At 40.5% G+C, this 18830-nt stretch overlaps 1 pseudogene; it reads right to left on the bottom strand.

Annotated features, from left to right (window-relative positions):
* The window catches only part of LOC138369829 (glutamate receptor ionotropic, delta-2-like), a 98337-nt pseudogene extending 79777 nt beyond the window's left edge, over positions 1 to 18560 (bottom strand).
* Positions 18561 to 18830: the final 270 nt, after the last annotated feature.

Here is an 18830-nt window from a genome sequence, read left to right as displayed (position 1 = left end):
TAGGAATCACATGAGACAAGCCCATGACATTACTCTAACAAGAGAAATGTTGAACAAGAATACTTGCATAATAGACAAAACCCAAGATTCAAGAAGATTACAAATTCTTGAGGCAATTCACATAAGAATAGAGCGACCTACCATGAACACCCAAATCACGGAACTATTTACTCTACCCACCATGAGAGTAAGGACAAGACAAGAACATATCGATGCCAACACAGAAGACAATGTCCAACATAACAGGCCAATTACACTGGATTAATCTTTGTGTTTAGATAGGAGATGCCTCGTATGGGCCAATAAGCCTTCTGCAGCCCCTATGTTTATCCCTTATGTATCCCCCCATGTTTTTCACCTTCATTGTATTATCACCTGACCTAATGCGGGTATAAAATCAACTAGTATTGTAAGATCTGTTCACTTGAGAATGAACCATGGAGGTTCGAAACGTCGTGCAAATTATACAAATAAGTGTAATACACTCTATAGTAAATCACTTCTTTTCTTCACCTTAAAAGTACGAAAATGAGTTTTGGAGAACTCCTATTCCAATTAAGCCCTGATGCTAAGAAAATAGTTTGAGGGATAGAAGCCCTAAACCAGAAAATAATAAATACAGAATATGCGGTCATATTCAATGAAACATGTTTGAAAGAAAACCTGCTGCCAGTATACACCAATATATATATATATATATATTATATATATATATATATATATATATATATATATATATATATATATATATATATATATATATATATTATATATATATATATATATATATATATATATATATATTTTTTGTAAATATATATATATATATTTACACAGTTTCGACTGATCGAAACTGTGAACGCCAAGAAATCCGGACTCCACCTGCCAAAGATCATTGGGGAATAAAAACCTGGATATGCGTATGGAAATGTCAAGACACACAAGCCTGGAAACCCACTTCGGCCAATCATTAGCCAGATACCCCCACCCACGTACAGACTGGCGAAGCGACTCAACGGCCTGCTGACTCCTTATGTTCCTTGCGCCTTCAGCCTGAAGTCTCCAAAGGAATTTGTGGACTTACTGCGGGGCACACGGGCCACAGGGATAAGAGCCTCGTTGGACGTAGAATCGCTGTTTACCAACGTACCTGTGGACGAGACAATCGGAATGATAGCCGACAGAGTGTATCGTGATCCAGCCTGTACTCCACTTGACATGCCAGAAAGTATTCTGAGGAAACTACTCCAAGCTTGTACTAAAGAGGCACCCTTCTTGAGCCCGGATGGGCACATGTATAAGCAAGTAGATGGGGTCGCCATGGGTTCTCCCCTAGGTGTCCTGTTTGCAAACTTCTACATGGGTACCATCGAGCAAAAAGTCTTAGTCGACATGAACTTGAAACCGGCCATATACTGCAGGTATGTTGACGACATTTTTACACAGGTACCTGATGTCAGACATCTGCAGGAGCTGAAGGAGGCATTTGAGCAGAGTTCCGTGCTGCGTTTCACTTACGAGACGGAAAAGGATGGGAAGCTGCCTTTTCTAGATGTAACAGTCATGGAAAAGGGCGGAGGTTTCCACACTGCAGTCTACACTAAGGAAACAAACATAGGAATGTGCCTAAATGCCAACAGCGACTGCCCTGACAGGTACAAGAGGAGTGTTGTTAACGCATACGTCGACCGTGCTCTCAGCCACAGCTCAGAATGGAAGCAAGTCGACGAAGAACTCTGTAGGGTAAGGCAGGTCCTAGTCAATAACGGCTTCTCCAATGGTTTCATCAAAGACATCATAAGAAGGAAAGTGAAAAGCCATGCAACCTCTGAAGAGACAACTAACACAACACCTATACCCCCTATTAGACTATTTTACAGGAACTTCTTTTCCACAGCTCATAAAACGGAGGAAAGGGTCCTGAAAGATATTGTTAATAGAAACGTTATCCCTACAGACAAAAATCAGAGGATACAACTGACGATTTACTATAAAACCAGAAAAACGGCCAGCCTACTCATGAGAAACTCTCCAGACACAAAACAGAACGCTTTAAAAGAGACTAACGTCGTCTATGCCTTCAAATGCCCACTTGGGGACTGTAAGCTCCAAAAAACCCAGTATATAGGCAAGACAACAACATCTCTCTCTAGGCGTTTAACGATGCATAAGCAACAGGGCTCCATTAAGGAACATATAATCTCTTCCCATAACCAAACCATCGCCAGAGAAATCCTAGTAAACAACACAGAAATCATCGATAGATACAGCGATAGCAGGCGGCTTGACGTTTGCGAGGCACTACACATCAAGAAGTCAACACCAGCAATCAACAGCCAATTATTGCACAACTATATTCTACCCACCTCAAGACTCCGCTCCAATATAGAAGCATCAAGAAATATGGACCAATAGGCTTTCTACAAACACTTCTATTCAATACCCATTGTTTCTGTTCTGTCTTGTGTTGATACTTTTAATACCCTATTAATATCCCCTCTTGTTCTGTCTTGTGTTAATGCCACATCACCCCTCCCACCTCACTCAAATGTAGATATAAAATCAGAGATACGTAAGTTCTAAATAGTTGTGTATTTGTGAAGTCTTTGAAAATGTAATAAGTTTTACGAAACGCGCCCGTGTCGCGTCAGACTAGAAATAAAAATGAATTTTGGAGAAGTGATTTTTGATTTACCTCCAACAGTGAAGCGTAATGTACGAAAGATTGAGAAAATTCGTGTTAGAATTATTAATCTTACTTTTTCGGTCATATTTAATAATATATATATATATGTATATATATATATATGTAATATATATATATATGTTTCATTAAATATGACCGCATATTCTGTATTTATTATTTTCTGGTTTAGGGCTTCTATCCCTCTAACTATTTTCTTAGCATCAGGGCTTAATTGAAATAGGAGTTCTCCAAAACTCATTTTCGTACTTTTAAGGTGAAGAAAAGAAGTGATTTACTATAGAGTGTATTACACTTATTTGTATAATTTGCACGACGTTTCGAACCTCCATGGTTCATTCTCAAGTGAACAGATCTTACAATACTAGTTGATTTTATACCCGCATTAGGTCAGGTGATAATACAATGAAGGTGAAAACATGGGGGGATACATAAGGGATAAACATAGGGGCTGCAGAAGGCTTATTGGCCCATACGAGGCATCTCCTATCTAAACACAAAGATTAATCCAGTGTAATTGGCCTGTTATGTTTGACATTGTCTTCTGTGTTGGCATCGATATGTTCTTGTCTTGTCCTTACTCTCATGGTGGGTAGAGAAAATAGTTCCGTGATTTGGGTGTTCATGGTAGGTCGCTCTATTCTTATGTGAATTGCCTCAAGAATTTGTAATCTTCTTGAATCTTGGGTTTTGTCTATTATGCAAGTATTCTTGTTCAACATTTCTCTTGTTAGAGTAATGTCATGGGCTTGTCTCATGTGATTCCTAGGGGCACCAGATTGAAGATGGCATGTCAAACGCCTCGTCAGCTTGGTCGACGTCATACCTATGTACTTACATTGAAGGTTACATCCTTCGTGGGGGCAAGTGTACATGTATACAACGCTTGACTGCTGTAGAGGGTTCTCCGTCGGCTTCGGGCTGTTTTTGATAAGGAGTTCGGAAGTCTTCTTGGTTTTGTAGAATATTATCAGGTTTATGTTTTGGTTAGGAGTAGTGCTTTTTACTCCTTTACGGATTATTTCTTTCATTATTCTTTCCTCTTTTATATGTTCACTGTGCATGGTTGATTTGTAATATAATTTTATTGGGGGTGTTGTGGTTTCTGTTCTAGGTTCTGAATTATACCAACGGTCCAAGTGTCTTCTTATAGCAGCGTTTATTTCCGCGTTGCTGTATCCGTTGTTCACCAATACCTGAGTTACTCTTTCAAACTCTCTACTCACGTTGCTCCATTCAGAGCAGTGGGTAAGCGCTCGACGAATATAAGCATTGAGAACACTGGCTTTGTATCTTTGGGGGCACTCACTTCTACCGTTCAGGCATAATCCTATGTTGGTGGGCTTGGTATATACGTTGGTGCTTAAAGAGGTTCCTGTTTTTGTTATTAGTACATCCAAGAATGGCAGACTGTTATTTTCACTATTTTCATGTGTAAATCGGAGTACTGACTCTCTCTCTAGGTGTCTTTTTAGGTCAATTAGTTCATCTGAGTCTTTTACTATTACGAATATGTCATCTACATAACGGCAGTATACAGTTGGTTTTTGTCTGCTACTGAAGACCCTATCTTCGATGGTTCCCATATAAAAATTAGCAAATAAAACTCCTAAGGGGGAGCCCATTGCTACTCCGTCTATTTGTAAATACATGTCTCCTTGTGGACAGATGAAAGGGGCTTCCTTTGTACATGCTTCGAGAAGACTTTTCAAGTGTGGCTCAGGTATGTCTAATTTGGGGGTGCTCTCGTCTCTGTATACTCTGTCCAGTATCATTCCTATGGTTGTGTCGACTGGGACGTTGGTAAAAAGGGATTCAACGTCCAGGGAAGCGATGATTCCATCGGGCTGGGTAGATTTGATCAATTCTAGGAAATCTGCTGATGATTGTAGACTAAACTTACTTGGAGTGTATGGAGTTAGGAGTTCATTGAGTTTCTTTGCCAGGTGATAAGTTGGGGTTGGTATTTGGCTGATTATAGGGCGTAGTGGGTTACCTGGTTTATGCGTCTTAACATTGCCGTAGGCATATCCTAAGCCATAGTCGCCTTGAAGTTTATTAAAATGCACACTACCTTTCTTTGCGTTGATTGCTGTAATTGTTTTGTTTACTTTCCGCTTAAGGTCTTCTACGGGGTTCCTCGTGATTCGTTGAAATTTGGAGTCGTCACTTAGGATGTCGCTAATTTTGTTCATGTATTCATGGGTAGGAATCAATACATATGCTGCTGTTTTGTCGGCTTTTCTTATTGTTACGTCTTTCAGATTTTTTAGTTGTTTCGCTGCTTCTTTGAGTCGTGGGGTTAAGATTGTAGATGAATATGTTCCTCGTTTTTTCCCTGCTTCTGCAAGTAGTTCAGCTTGAAGTGTGTCAGTGGTGATGACTTTTTTGTTGTCTTCTAGCTTATGGATATCGTCCAGAAGCATTTCGATTTCCAGGCGTTTTTGATGCATCTTTGGTTTAGATAAGAATTGACAATTTAGACAAAGATTTAAGAGGTCTCGTTGGTCCTGGGTAAGATCATAAGAAGTCAGGTTAAAGTAGCCATCTTTAGGACGAGGGATTTTTAGCTGTCCACCGTTTAGGGATGTTAACTTACGGAGTGTCTTTGTTTCTACAAGAGTTTTATGTTGTTGTTTCAGGTTAAATAGTTCACTGTTGATGGTTTGCTTGAGTTGGATAGGGATGTCGTACTACGTTCTCATACGTATGCCGTACGTATAAGAAAAGCCGACAAAACAGCAGCATATGTATTGATTCCTACCCATGAATACATGAACAAAATTAGCGACATCCTAAGTGACGACTCCAAATTTCAACGAATCACGAGGAACCCCGTAGAAGACCTTAAGCGGAAAGTAAACAAAACAATTACAGCAATCAACGCAAAGAAAGGTAGTGTGCATTTTAATAAACTTCAAGGCGACTATGGCTTAGGATATGCCTACGGCAATGTTAAGACGCATAAACCAGGTAACCCACTACGCCCTATAATCAGCCAAATACCAACCCCAACTTATCACCTGGCAAAGAAACTCAATGAACTCCTAACTCCATACACTCCGAGTAAGTTTAGTCTACAATCACCAGCAGATTTCCTAGAATTGATCAATCTACCCAGCCCGATGGAATCATCGCTTCCCTGGACGTTGAATCCCTTTTACCAACGTCCCAGTCGACACAACCATAGGAATGATACTGGACAGAGTATACAGAGAGGAGAGCACCCCAAATTAGACATACCTGAGCCACACTTGAAAAGTCTTCTCGAAGCATGTACAAAGGAAGCCCCTTTCATCAGTCCACAAGGAGACATGTATTTACAAATAGACGGAGTAGCAATGGGCTCCCCCTTAGGAGTTTTATTTGCTAATTTTTATATGGGAACCATCGAAGATAGGGTCTTCAGTAGCAGACAAAAACCAACTGTATACTGCCGTTATGTAGATGACATATTCGTAATAGTAAAAGACTCAGATGAACTAATTGACCTAAAAAGACACCTAGAGAGAGAGTCAGTACTCCGATTTACACATGAAAATAGTGAAAATAACAGTCTGCCATTCTTGGATGTACTAATAACAAAAACAGGAACCTCTTTAAGTACCAACGTATATACCAAGCCCACCAACATAGGATTATGCCTGAACGGTAGAAGTGAGTGCCCCCAAAGATACAAAGCCAGTGTTCTCAATGCTTATATTCGTCGAGCGCTTACCCACTGCTCTGAATGGAGCAACGTGAGTAGAGAGTTTGAAAGAGTAACTCAGGTATTGGTGAACAACGGATATAGCAACGCGGAAATAAACGCTGCTATAAGAAGACACTTGGACCGTTGGTATAATTCAGAACCTAGAACAGAAACCACAACACCCCCAATAAAATTATATTACAAATCAACCATGCACAGTGAACATATAAAAGAGGAAAGAATAATGAAAGAAATAATCCGTAAAGGAGTAAAAAGCACTACTCCTAACCAAAACATAAACCTGATAATATTCTACAAAACCAAGAAGACTTCCGAACTCCTTATCAAAAACAGCCCGAAGCCGACGGAGAACCCTCTACAGCAGTCAAGCGTTGTATACATGTACACTTGCCCCCACGAAGGATGTAACCTTCAATGTAAGTACATAGGTATGACGTCGACCAAGCTGACGAGGCGTTTGACATGCCATCTTCAATCTGGTGCCCCTAGGAATCACATGAGACAAGCCCATGACATTACTCTAACAAGAGAAATGTTGAACAAGAATACTTGCATAATAGACAAAACCCAAGATTCAAGAAGATTACAAATTCTTGAGGCAATTCACATAAGAATAGAGCGACCTACCATGAACACCCAAATCACGGAACTATTTACTCTACCCACCATGAGAGTAAGGACAAGACAAGAACATATCGATGCCAACACAGAAGACAATGTCCAACATAACAGGCCAATTACACTGGATTAATCTTTGTGTTTAGATAGGAGATGCCTCGTATGGGCCAATAAGCCTTCTGCAGCCCCTATGTTTATCCCTTATGTATCCCCCCATGTTTTCACCTTCATTGTATTATCACCTGACCTAATGCGGGTATAAAATCAACTAGTATTGTAAGATCTGTTCACTTGAGAATGAACCATGGAGGTTCGAAACGTCGTGCAAATTATACAAATAAGTGTAATACACTCTATAGTAAATCACTTCTTTTCTTCACCTTAAAAGTACGAAAATGAGTTTTGGAGAACTCCTATTTCAATTAAGCCCTGATGCTAAGAAAATAGAGGGATAGAAGCCCTAAACCAGAAAATAATAAATACAGAATATGCGGTCATATTCAATGAAACACGTTTGAAAGAAAACCTGCTGCCAGTATACACCAATATATATATATATATATATATATATATATATATATATATATATATATATATATATATATATATATATATATATATAAGGCGTACATAACAGGTACGCCTTAACCAACAGGCATAACAGGTACGCTTAACAGGCGTACCTGTTATGCCAGTTGCTGGAAGGCTTCTGTGCTGGCTAGGGTTCGAGTCTCCTGGTGGGAAAGTGTTCTAAAGTTGTATACTTCACTCTCGTGTTTAGGAGAGTTGTGCCTCAAGCATAGACACAGTGTTCTCCCATATTAACAGGGACTTGATGAAAAAACGTAAATATGACCCCTCACTTGCTCTAGTGCTCTTGGGAGGTGGTGGTCTTTGGAGTGTATAAATACTACGAAATTACCATCTCTTTTAAGGGTCTGAGCAGGTGGTGGAGTGGGTTAAGGCGTACCTGTTATGCCAGTTGCTGGAAGGCTTCTGTGCTGGCTAGGGTTCGAGTCTCCTGGTGGGAAAGTGTTCTAAAGTTATATATATATATATATATATATATATATATATATATATATATATATATATATATATATATATATATATATATATATATATATATATATATATATATATATTCTCTGACACAAACTTATAATATTAATGTCACATGAATGTAAATGTCCTCAACACAGCAAACCCTTCAGTAAATCACAGGTGCACTCACACACCACATATATATTTCCCGAGAGCTCTATACAGCATCTCTCTGCATAACTGTGCCTTACTATGACATAGACATTGGTGAGCCCTGCTCATGACATAGAAGATACTCTGGCTAATAGCTGACTAAAGGGGAATGGGGAGGGAAAACTGAATTACCTACTTCCACCTCAATGATATGGACTTGTCCTCTTTTGAGAGTTGAATTGTAGCTCCTGGTCCCGGCTCTCGACTCGTTGTAGGGAACGCCCCCACACACACACACTGATGCTCTCTACAAGAACCCAATCAACACTCAAAAACGCGTCTTCACCGTGCTCTATCCTCTGCAGGCCCGTGCCTCCTTCACAACCTCTTGAAGGGTTGGAGTCGGTCTCCTGGCCGTCGACTTCTCCTCACAACTACGTCTGCAGTCCTTTCTCTCGGCTGCAGTCTATCTGATTCCCAGTTAACCTCGTTCTTCTCCTGCCTCTCGGTGGATTGGCCCAGCCGCTACGTCGTCATCTAAACTGGTGAAACTGCACGGTCGTCCCGGACGTCACTGCTCAGACTTCACATCTTGCAACACACCTGTCACTGGAGCACTTGCTGCTCATTTCTCGTCAATTCCTTCTTCGGTCCAACACATGGAATACAGGAAGACCTCACAGGGTGCTTGCAGACTACAGGATGACGCCTATAATCCACCAGAGCGGGGCAAAAACTGTCAGACTGACAGGACCCCCGATCACATGTCCGATCTCCTCAACGTGTCATGTCAAACTCCTGGGCTCCACAGCCCGCGCCGTCTGGACCCCCTTGCACTCGTGACGTCATACTTGCCAGGGGCGTTTCTCATTGGCTCCCTGTGCCCTGTCAATGTTCTTGACCAATCTGGTGCAACTGACGTCATAACATTTTGGCGGTAAAACGTAGGGGCCAGCTCCATCTTGGCGTCCTAAAGGGCCTAAACCACTGGCCAAAACACTCTTCTTTTGTGAATTTCTCGGCCAACGCGAGAACACTTCACGCTTCCACATATGTCAAATTGTTCCCTGTAACGTAGAGAACATTCGGATAAAGTGGATATGACTCTTACAGCTGGCGTGGGAGAAATATACGAGGGGGGAACACCGTCACAATGTAAACAACCTTAGAACACTTTCCCACCAGGAGATTCGAACCCTAGCCACCACAGAAGCCTTACAGCAACTGGCATAACTGGAACACCTTTAACCCACTGCACCACAACTCAGACCTCCAAAAGATATGGTAATTTCGGGGAATTTAAATCCCCTAAAGATCACCACCTCCCAAGGGCAACTAGAGCATAGTGAGGGGCTACTCACCTTCGTTCATCAAATTCCTGTTAATATGGGAGAACTCTGTATCTATGCTTAATGCACAACTTTAAATACCCCGAAATTACCATCTCTTTTGGGGGTCAGAGTTGTCATGCAGTGGGTTAAAGGCGTACCAGTTATGCCAGTTGCTGTAAGACTTCTGTGGTGGCTAGGGTTCGAATCTCCTGGTGGGAAAGTGTTCTAAGGTTCTATAACTTCTCCTGTGTGTTTAGGCAAGTTGTGCATATATATATATATATATATATATATATATATATATATATATATATATATATATATATATATATATATATATATATATATATATATATATATATATATATGTATATATGTATATATGTATATATATATATATATATATATATATATATATATATATATATATATATCTATATATATATATATATATATATATATATATATATATATATATATATATATATATATATATATATATATATATATATATATACTAGCGGTACCCGGCCACGCGTTGCTGTGGCTCAGCAACTCGTTGCTGAACCACAGCAACCTTCTCGGTCCCCCAGTCCTCCCCACCCTTCTCTCCTCACCCATCTCTTCACCTCCGAACCATTCCCCACTCCACCGCCCATTCGTCCTCCCCACCATTCCCCTTTCCACCATCCCCTCTTCCTTCCTATTGTGGCCCACTCCCCTGTCCCTTTGTCCTCCCCACCATTCTCCATTCCCCCATCCCCTAATGCCCACCATCCCAAAGACCACCATCCGCTCGTCCTTCCCCACCGTTACCCCCTCCCTTGTTCCCTCATCCTCCCAACAATCTCTCACTTCCGTCTCATCATCCCCACCATTCCCCACTCCCTCGACCGATGCCTTCCCAAATGGTCTGATGTTCCCATCAGGAAATTTGGAACATCAAGTGATTTGATGTTCCCATCACTGAAGTATAAGAAAAACAGTTAAAAAATGAATTGAAAATATGAAAAAACTAAAAAAAAATAAACTATACTCACGAAATGAATGGTATGGTAAACAACACAGCGGAATTCCAACGCAATTCACACAAAATAATTAATTCAAAATCTATGAAAATTCAATTTATCAGCGCAATCAGAAACATTGATATGGAACTGTAACAAATATAGTGTAGCATGTGTGTTGCTCCTACATGCAACAGATAGCGCTGTTTGTCAAGCAAAGCATAGTTTTACCTGTCACAGCTGTGGCATCTATACTTATACTTAAGAAATGACCGGTATGGTAAACAACACAGCTCAATTCCAACACAATGTCACACAGAATAATTCAATAAAAATAAAAATAAATTTAAATCAATCAAAAAAAAAAATTATCAGTGCAATCAGAAGCATTGAAATTGAATTCGGATCATATTTAGTATAGCGTGAATATTGCTATTATGTGCGACAGATGGTGCTGTTTTTCAGAAACGCATGTTTTTACCTGTCACAGGGGAGGCATCTATATAGTAAGAATATAAAAAAAGCGCCTATTCAAATGCAACGTTTGGTCAAAATTTCAAAGCAATTGGTGAAGAATTTTTGGAGATTACTGCGTGTGTTGTTCTTACGTCCAACATTGGGCGCTGTTTTTTAAAAAATAAAGCATGTTTTTTCCTGTCACAGGTGAGGCCTGTATATAGCAGATATATAAAAGGACGTGCCAAATTGAATGCAACGTTGTATTGTATCAAAATTTCAAAGCAATTGGTAAAGAGGTGTCGAAGATTTTTTCCCTCCCATGAAAAATACATGAAAAACAGTTTTTTAAAAAAAAAATTTTTTTTTTTTACTGTCAAGGACGTGACATCTGTATAGTATGTAAATAAAACCTTGACGGATGCGAATGGAACATTGTGTGAAAATTTCAAAGCTATCCGTGAAGAACTTTCGGAGATTAGCAATTTTGAGCAAACGAACATTTCCATTTATATATATATATATATATATATATATATATATATATATATATATATATATATATATATATATATATATATATATATATATATATATATATATATATATATATATGTCGTACCTAGTAGCCAGAACGCCCTTCTCAGCCTACTATGCAAGGCCCGATTTGCCTAATAAGCCAAGTTTTCATGAATTAATATATTTTCTCTATTTTCTTTCTTATGAAATGATAAAGCTACCCATTTCATTATGTATGAGGTAAATTTTTTTTATTGGAGCTAAAATTAACGTAGATATATGACCGAACCTAACCAACCCTACCTAACCTAACCTAACCTATCTTTATAGGTTAGGTTAGGTTAGGTGGCAGAAAAAGTTAGGTTAGGTTAGGTTAGGTAGGTTAGGTAGTCGAAACACAATTAATTCATGAAAACTTGGCTTATTAGGCAAATCGGGCCTTACATAGTAGGCTGAGAAGTGCGTTCTGGCTACTAGGTACGACATATATATATATATATATATATATATATATATATATATATGTCGTACCTAGTAGCCAGAACTCACTTCTCAGCCTACTATTCAAGGCCCGATTTGCCTAATAAGCCAAGTTTTCCTGAATTAATATATTTATTATAATTTTTTTTCTTATGAAATGATAAAGCAACCCTTTTCTCTATGTATGAGGTCAATTTTTTTTTATTGGAGTTAAAATTAACGTAGATATATGACCGAACCTAACCAACCCTACCTAACCTAACCTAACCTATATTTATAGGTAAGGTTAGGTTAGGTAGCCAAAAAAAGCTAGGTTAGGTTAGGTTAGGTAGGTTAGGTAGACGAAAAAACATTAATTCATGAAAACTTGGCTTATTAGGCAAATCGGGCCTTGAATAGTAGGCTGAGAAGTGCGTTCTGGCTATTAGGTACGACATATATATATATATATATATATATATATATATGTCGTACCTAGTAGCCAGAACGCACTTCTCAGCCTACTATGCAAGGCCCAATTTGCCTAATAAGCCAAGTTTTCATGAATTAATTGTTTTTCGACTACCTAACCTACCTAACCTAACCTAACCTAACTTTTTCGGCTACCTAACCAAACCTAACCTATAAAGATAGGTTAGGTTAGGTTAGGTAGGGTTGGTTAGGTTCGGTCATATATCTACGTTAATTTTAACTCCAATAAAAAAAAATTGACCTCATACATAATGAAATGGGTAGCTTTATCATTTCATAAGAAAAAAATTTGAAAAACTATATTAATTCAGGAAAACTTGGCTTATAAGGCAAATCGGGCCTTGAATAGTAGGCCAAAAAGTGAGTTCTGGCTACTAGGTACGACATATATATATATATATATATATATATATATATATATATATATATATATATATATATATATATATATATATATATATATATATATATATATATGTCGTACCTAGTAGCCAGAACTCACTTCTCAGCCTACTATTCAAGGCCCGATTTGCCTAATAAGCCAAGTTTTCCTGAATTAACATATTTACTATAGTTTTTTTCTTATGAAATGATAAAGCAACCCTTTTCTCTATGTATGAGGTCAATTTTTTTATTGGAGTTAAAATTAACGTAGATATATGACCGAACCTAACCAACCCTACCTAACCTAACCTAACCTATATTTATAGGTAAGGTTAGGTTAGGTAGCCAAAAAAAGCTAGGTTAGGTTAGGTTAGGTAGGTTAGGTAGACGAAAAAACATTAATTCATGAAAACTTGGCTTATTAGGCAAATCGGGCCTTGAATAGTAGGCTGAGAAGTGCGTTCTGGCTATTAGGTACGACATATATATATATATATATATATATATATATATATATATATATATATATATATATATATATATATATATATTGTGATGGGAAAATGATGGAGTGTAGATGTTCGGCAGTCCTCCTAATGGCTGGTGTCAATGCCTATCACATTAAAGAAAAAAAAGATCGAATGCTTGGATGTTGTCTGTGGTAAAGTAAGGGAATACATGCAAAACACATAGTATGAACAATGAAACTTTAATTAAATTGAAAGCAAATTAAAAACAAAGACAATTCCTTGGCTATGCACAGTGCAAACAAACAAGTCAAAAAATATAACATAAAACTTAAAAGCAATGGTGACGTTACTCTAAACATAAAATAAAGACAAAATGAAATAAGCAGGTGCTCAGAATAAAGTGCTAGCTAAGAATCATCCACCTGATAGACAGAGCGTATATCAGTTAGTTGTTCACAGCTTGAGAGCACAAGATATTATAACTTCAATGACTGATTCAAGCCCAGACATCGACTAAGTAGAGGGCGCTGAGGTGCAGAGGTGCAGGTGTGCAGTCGGCGGGACACCAATCAGAAGCAGGCAGGCTGGGAATGGTAGTTTGCTGGCTGATGACGGTGGCGAGCCGGCATGGAGGAAGTGTGGAGTAGAGGGGAGTTTAGGGTATGTTTGCCTCCTGGTCAAAACGTTTTGTGCTACTGGTAGATGTATCTTGAAGGTAGCATCTTAGTGTTGTATATATATAAGTAATTTTATGTAGTGAGGAGCAGGCTCAATCTTTCTTGAAAGAGATTATCATCACAACTCTCCCCTGAAGCCTGCTCTAATTGGTGAAGTTACGTCTTCAGATGGTAGAGTGGTAGGTGTAGCTGCTTCTACCTCATAGACTCTGGAGAGGGCGTCTGCTATGATGTTGTCAGAACCCTTGATGTAGTAGATCTCTAGGTTGAAATTCTGCAGATACAAAGCCCATCATAGAAGTCGTTGATTGTTGAATTGGGCTTGCTGCAGGAAGCGTAGGGGATTGTGGTCCGAGTAGATGGTGGTAGACCGAGCCACTTGTAGGTAAGATGCAAAATGCTGTAAGTTCAGGACGATGGAGAGAAGTTCCTTTTCGATAGTGCTGTAGTTCTTCTGGTGTGGTTTTAACTTGTAGCTGTAGTAGCTAACAGGTAGAACATCCTCGCCTCGTTGTTGCATCAGGACGCCCCTGATGCCGGTACCACTGGCGTCGACATGGAGGATGAAAGGCTTCGTGATATCTAAAGGCGAGAATGGGATTAGAACAGAGCAGAGATTTAAGTTGTTCAAAAGCAATGGTTTGCTGAATGGTCCAATGATACCGTTGCTTGGGGCTGGTTAAAGTGATCAATGGTGTCGCTACCATACTAAAATTCTTCACAAACCTACGGTAGTAGGAGGCAAGACCAAGGAAGCGCAGGAGCTGCTTCCTGGTGGTAGGCTATGGGTAATGCTGGATGGCTTGAGTGTGAATGTTTAACGGATCTAGGCTGCAACTCCCTATCACATGACCAAGATAACGAACTTTACCTTTAGCAAAAGTGGACTTGCCCAGGTTGACGGTGAGGCCGGCTGTCAGGAGCTTGGCGAACAATCGTTGCAGCTGGAGCAGATGTTCGTTCCAGGTGTTGGTTGCCACAACGATGTCATCCAAGTAGGCGTAGGTGTGATCTAAGCCATGGATGACGCGGTTGACAGCTCGCTGGAAGGTGGCCGGGGCATTACATAGTCCAAATGGAAGGCGTTCATATCTGTTAAGGCCAAAAGGAGTGATGAAGGCAAATATTTCCTTAGCTCGTTCTGTCAAACATACTTTTTAGTATCCCTTGAGTAAGTTTAGTTTGGATAAATACCGAGCATTACCAATGGCGTCAAGGATGCCATCTATTCTAGGTAATGGGTAAGCATCCTTGACAGTCACTAGATTCAATTTCCAGTAATCGGTACACAGCTTCACTTTACCGTGCGGTTTCGGCACCAAGATGCAGGGTGAGGCCCAAGGGGACTCACAAGTGGTGGCCAGCCCATGATCCAGGAGGTACTGTACTTCAGCACGCATAACGTCCTTTTGCTCGGGTTGATTCGGTAGAAAGGTTGACGAATCGGCCGGGTGTCAGGGAGTAGCTGGATGTCGTGCTGAACCATATTACACTCCTGTGGATCATCGCTGAACAACTTCTGCTGTTCCTTGAAGATTCTGATGAGAGGAGCACTATTACTGTCCTGCAAATAGGTGTAAAGATCAGTTAGGATTTCCGAGTTGGAAGGCACTGACTCAGTGTTAGTGCTTTCGGGAGGAGAAGCAGGGAAGGCCTCACTGTGGAGGTATGGACCTTTAAAGGTGGATATTGATACCAATACAGTAGGGGGAGTACCATGATACTGCTTCAGGAGGTTGACGTGGCACAACTGGGTCCTCCGCCGCCTATCTGGAGTCTCAAGAACGTAATTGTGATTGTTCCTGCACTCCTTGATGCGGTAAGGTCCTGAAAACTTGTTTTGCAATGGAGAACCTGGGATAGGAAAATATGCCAACACGAAGTCTCCTGGTTTAAATTTCCTTCTTTTACTGCTTTGATCAAAATGAGTCTTCATCCTCTCCTGAGCTTTCAATAGACTGTAATTAGCAAATTTACGTACTCTCTCTAGAAAGTGGTTTAAGTTTTGAAGAAACTGGGGAACATTCTGAGGGTAACTGAAGGTGGCATTACATAGAGAGTATTTAAAAGCTTTGAGAGGAGTACGGCACTTTCGTCCGTAGAGCATCTCATAAGGAGATACTCCTAGAGACTCATTGGGGAGACTTCTGAAAATGCACATAATGAGGTCAAGTTGTTTATCCCAGTCCTTCAAGGTTTCATTGCAAAATGTCTTTAGGAGTGCTTTAATAGTATGATGACTACGTTCAAGAGAACCCTGTGAAGCAGGATGATAGAGGCTGGAAAATACCTGTGTTATGTTGAACTCTTCCAGTGTCTTCTTGAAGAGATCACTGGTGAAGTTGGTGCCACAGTCACTTTGAACCTCCCTTGGAAATCCATACTGGGTGAAGATCTTCAATAGTTGTTTCACCACAGTAGCAGCCGTAATGTTCTTTACTGGAACTGCTATGGGGAATCTGGTGGTAGGACACAGGATAGTTAGTATATAGGCGTTGCCAGAACTGGTCCCGGGTAAAGGACCAACACAGTCTATGATGAGTCTGTGGAAAGGTTCCGCAGGCACCTGGATAGGAGTCAATGGAGCCTGGGGAATAGAGAGGTTAGGTTTACCTGCCATCTGACATGTATGACACTGTTGCACGTAACTTTTGACGTCTTTAACCATACCTGGCCAGTAGTAGTCTTGTCTGAATCCGTGGTAGGTTTTGTTAAAACCATAGTGAGAAAGTGCTCCGCGAGCCAAGTGTAGAATATCGGGCCGTAGGCTGGTGGGAACCACTAGTTGTTCGACATTTGCCCAATCGTCATCCTCCTTCAGCTTACTTGGTCTGTACCTGAGGTAGAGCAACTGATTCTCTAGGAAGAACCCAGGGATACTGTCAGGTTGAGTCTCAGCCTGGAAGAATAATGGTGTTAATGATGGATCCTCCCTCTGTAACTTACGGAACTCCAACCTAGTAAGATTCAGTGGTAGATTCTGATGGTCTTGAGAGACAGCGGTTGCAGTAGAGTCAGCTGGTTGCGGGCGTGCAGCTTGTGCACGGGTGGTCACCAAAACCGGAGGAGAAACTTCATCACTTTCTTGGACCTCTGTTGAAACATACTTAAAGATGGGATTGTCCACTACAGAGTTACACACCTGGGGTTTGTCCATGATGATCAGGTTGGACGGTTGCAGATCTTCTGCCAAGTCGTTGCCCAGGAGAAGTTGCACTCCAGACATGAGAAAAGGCTTCACCCTGATGGCGACTTGGACTTCACTGGTCACAAAAGGACAATCCAGGTGGACTCTGGCTAGTGGATACGGAGTGGTAGCAGTGAGGTCAGTGATAAGGACGGTTTCCCCGGTGTAGGTGATGTTAGGCACAGCTGATTTCAATATTATTGACTGAAGAGCCGCTGTGTCCCTCAAGATCTTCAATTTGAAACGTCCCTCCGAATCTGTACTGCTGACAGAGACAGTTCCAGGATACAGGTGTTTGCTGCAGAGAGAAAGATCATTAACAGGAACACCAACATTCATCACAGGCTTACCTGACTTAGGAGGAGGAGTCGGTTTGGGTTTAGGAGTTTCATTGCCTTTGTATTGAGCTTTTCCATATTTATCTATGGTATGTCCATAGAGTTTGCATTACTTACAATACAATTGAGAGTTCGCTTGATCTGTACTCACTTTATCATAACTATACCAAGACTTCTTACTGGAAGGTGGTTCTGGTGATAGCCGGTGGATGAGGCTGTAGGTGTCAGCCGACTTCGCACATCTGATGTAGTCGGTTTCTTCATTGTCTGCTAAATATAAACGGACGGAAGGGGGAACACGTTTCACGAATTCCTCAACTAGCATGAGGTTGACGAGTTCTGAAAATGTAGAGACATGTGCTGCTTCCAGCTATTTCATGAAATATCTTTTCTTTGTATTGGCAAATTCTAGAAAGGTGGTGGTACTTGCCTTTAGATCATCACAGAATTTTCGTCTGTAGCTTTCGGTGGATAGAAGGTAGGCGTCCAAAACTGCTAGCTTCAGGGTCTGGTAGTCATTCTCAGACGCTAAGGTATTGAGAGTAACTGCAGCTCTACCTGTGAGATGCACTCTGAGAAGGGTAGACCATTGATCTGCAGGCTAGCTAAGTTTATTAGCTAGGGTCTCAAAAGTTGTGAAAAAGACATCAATCTCTGTCTCAACGAATGGTGGCATTTACTTACTTGCATGGGAGACATTGAAACTTACTGGAAGACTAGCGGTAGCTTGTTGGCGCTGAGTGTGGTGTGTAGCTTCCATCGCGAGTTCTTGTTGAAGACATGCTATAGCCATCTCCGCTTGCTTCTTGTCATGCTCGCGTTGTATCTCCAGGTGACGTTGTTTTGCTTCAAGCTGTACTCGCTCACGCTCTTGGTGTAGGGCGGTCTCTTCTTTCTTTGTGGCCATCTCGCGTTCCTTTAGGGCCACCTCGCGTTCTTGTTGTTCATTCTTTATGGCCGCCTCACGTTCTTGTTCTTCTTTCCTTAGGGCCGCCTCTCTTTCCCTCATTTGTAGAGCTTTTTGTTGTTGGAGGGCTTCTTTTTGTTGTTCCCGCTCGATCTTTGCAAGTTCGAGCTTTAGCTTCATAGTTGCCAGATCATGTCTATCTGCAATAGAATAATTTTCGTGAGTTTCAGAGTCAATCTTCCCTTCATCTAAGAGGTGATCCAATATTAAATTGTGCAAGTCATTTTTGATGGCTCCATGGGGAACATCTAGTTAATACTCGTGTGCAAGAGTTTGTAATTCGGTCCTCTTGGCACGAATTAAGTTCCCTAT

Source organism: Procambarus clarkii, chromosome 30, assembly GCF_040958095.1.
Source record: "Procambarus clarkii isolate CNS0578487 chromosome 30, FALCON_Pclarkii_2.0, whole genome shotgun sequence".
NCBI lineage: Eukaryota > Metazoa > Arthropoda > Malacostraca > Decapoda > Cambaridae > Procambarus > Procambarus clarkii.
Note: the sequence above shows the minus strand (reverse complement) of the source record. Positions and strands in the feature narration are given on the sequence as shown.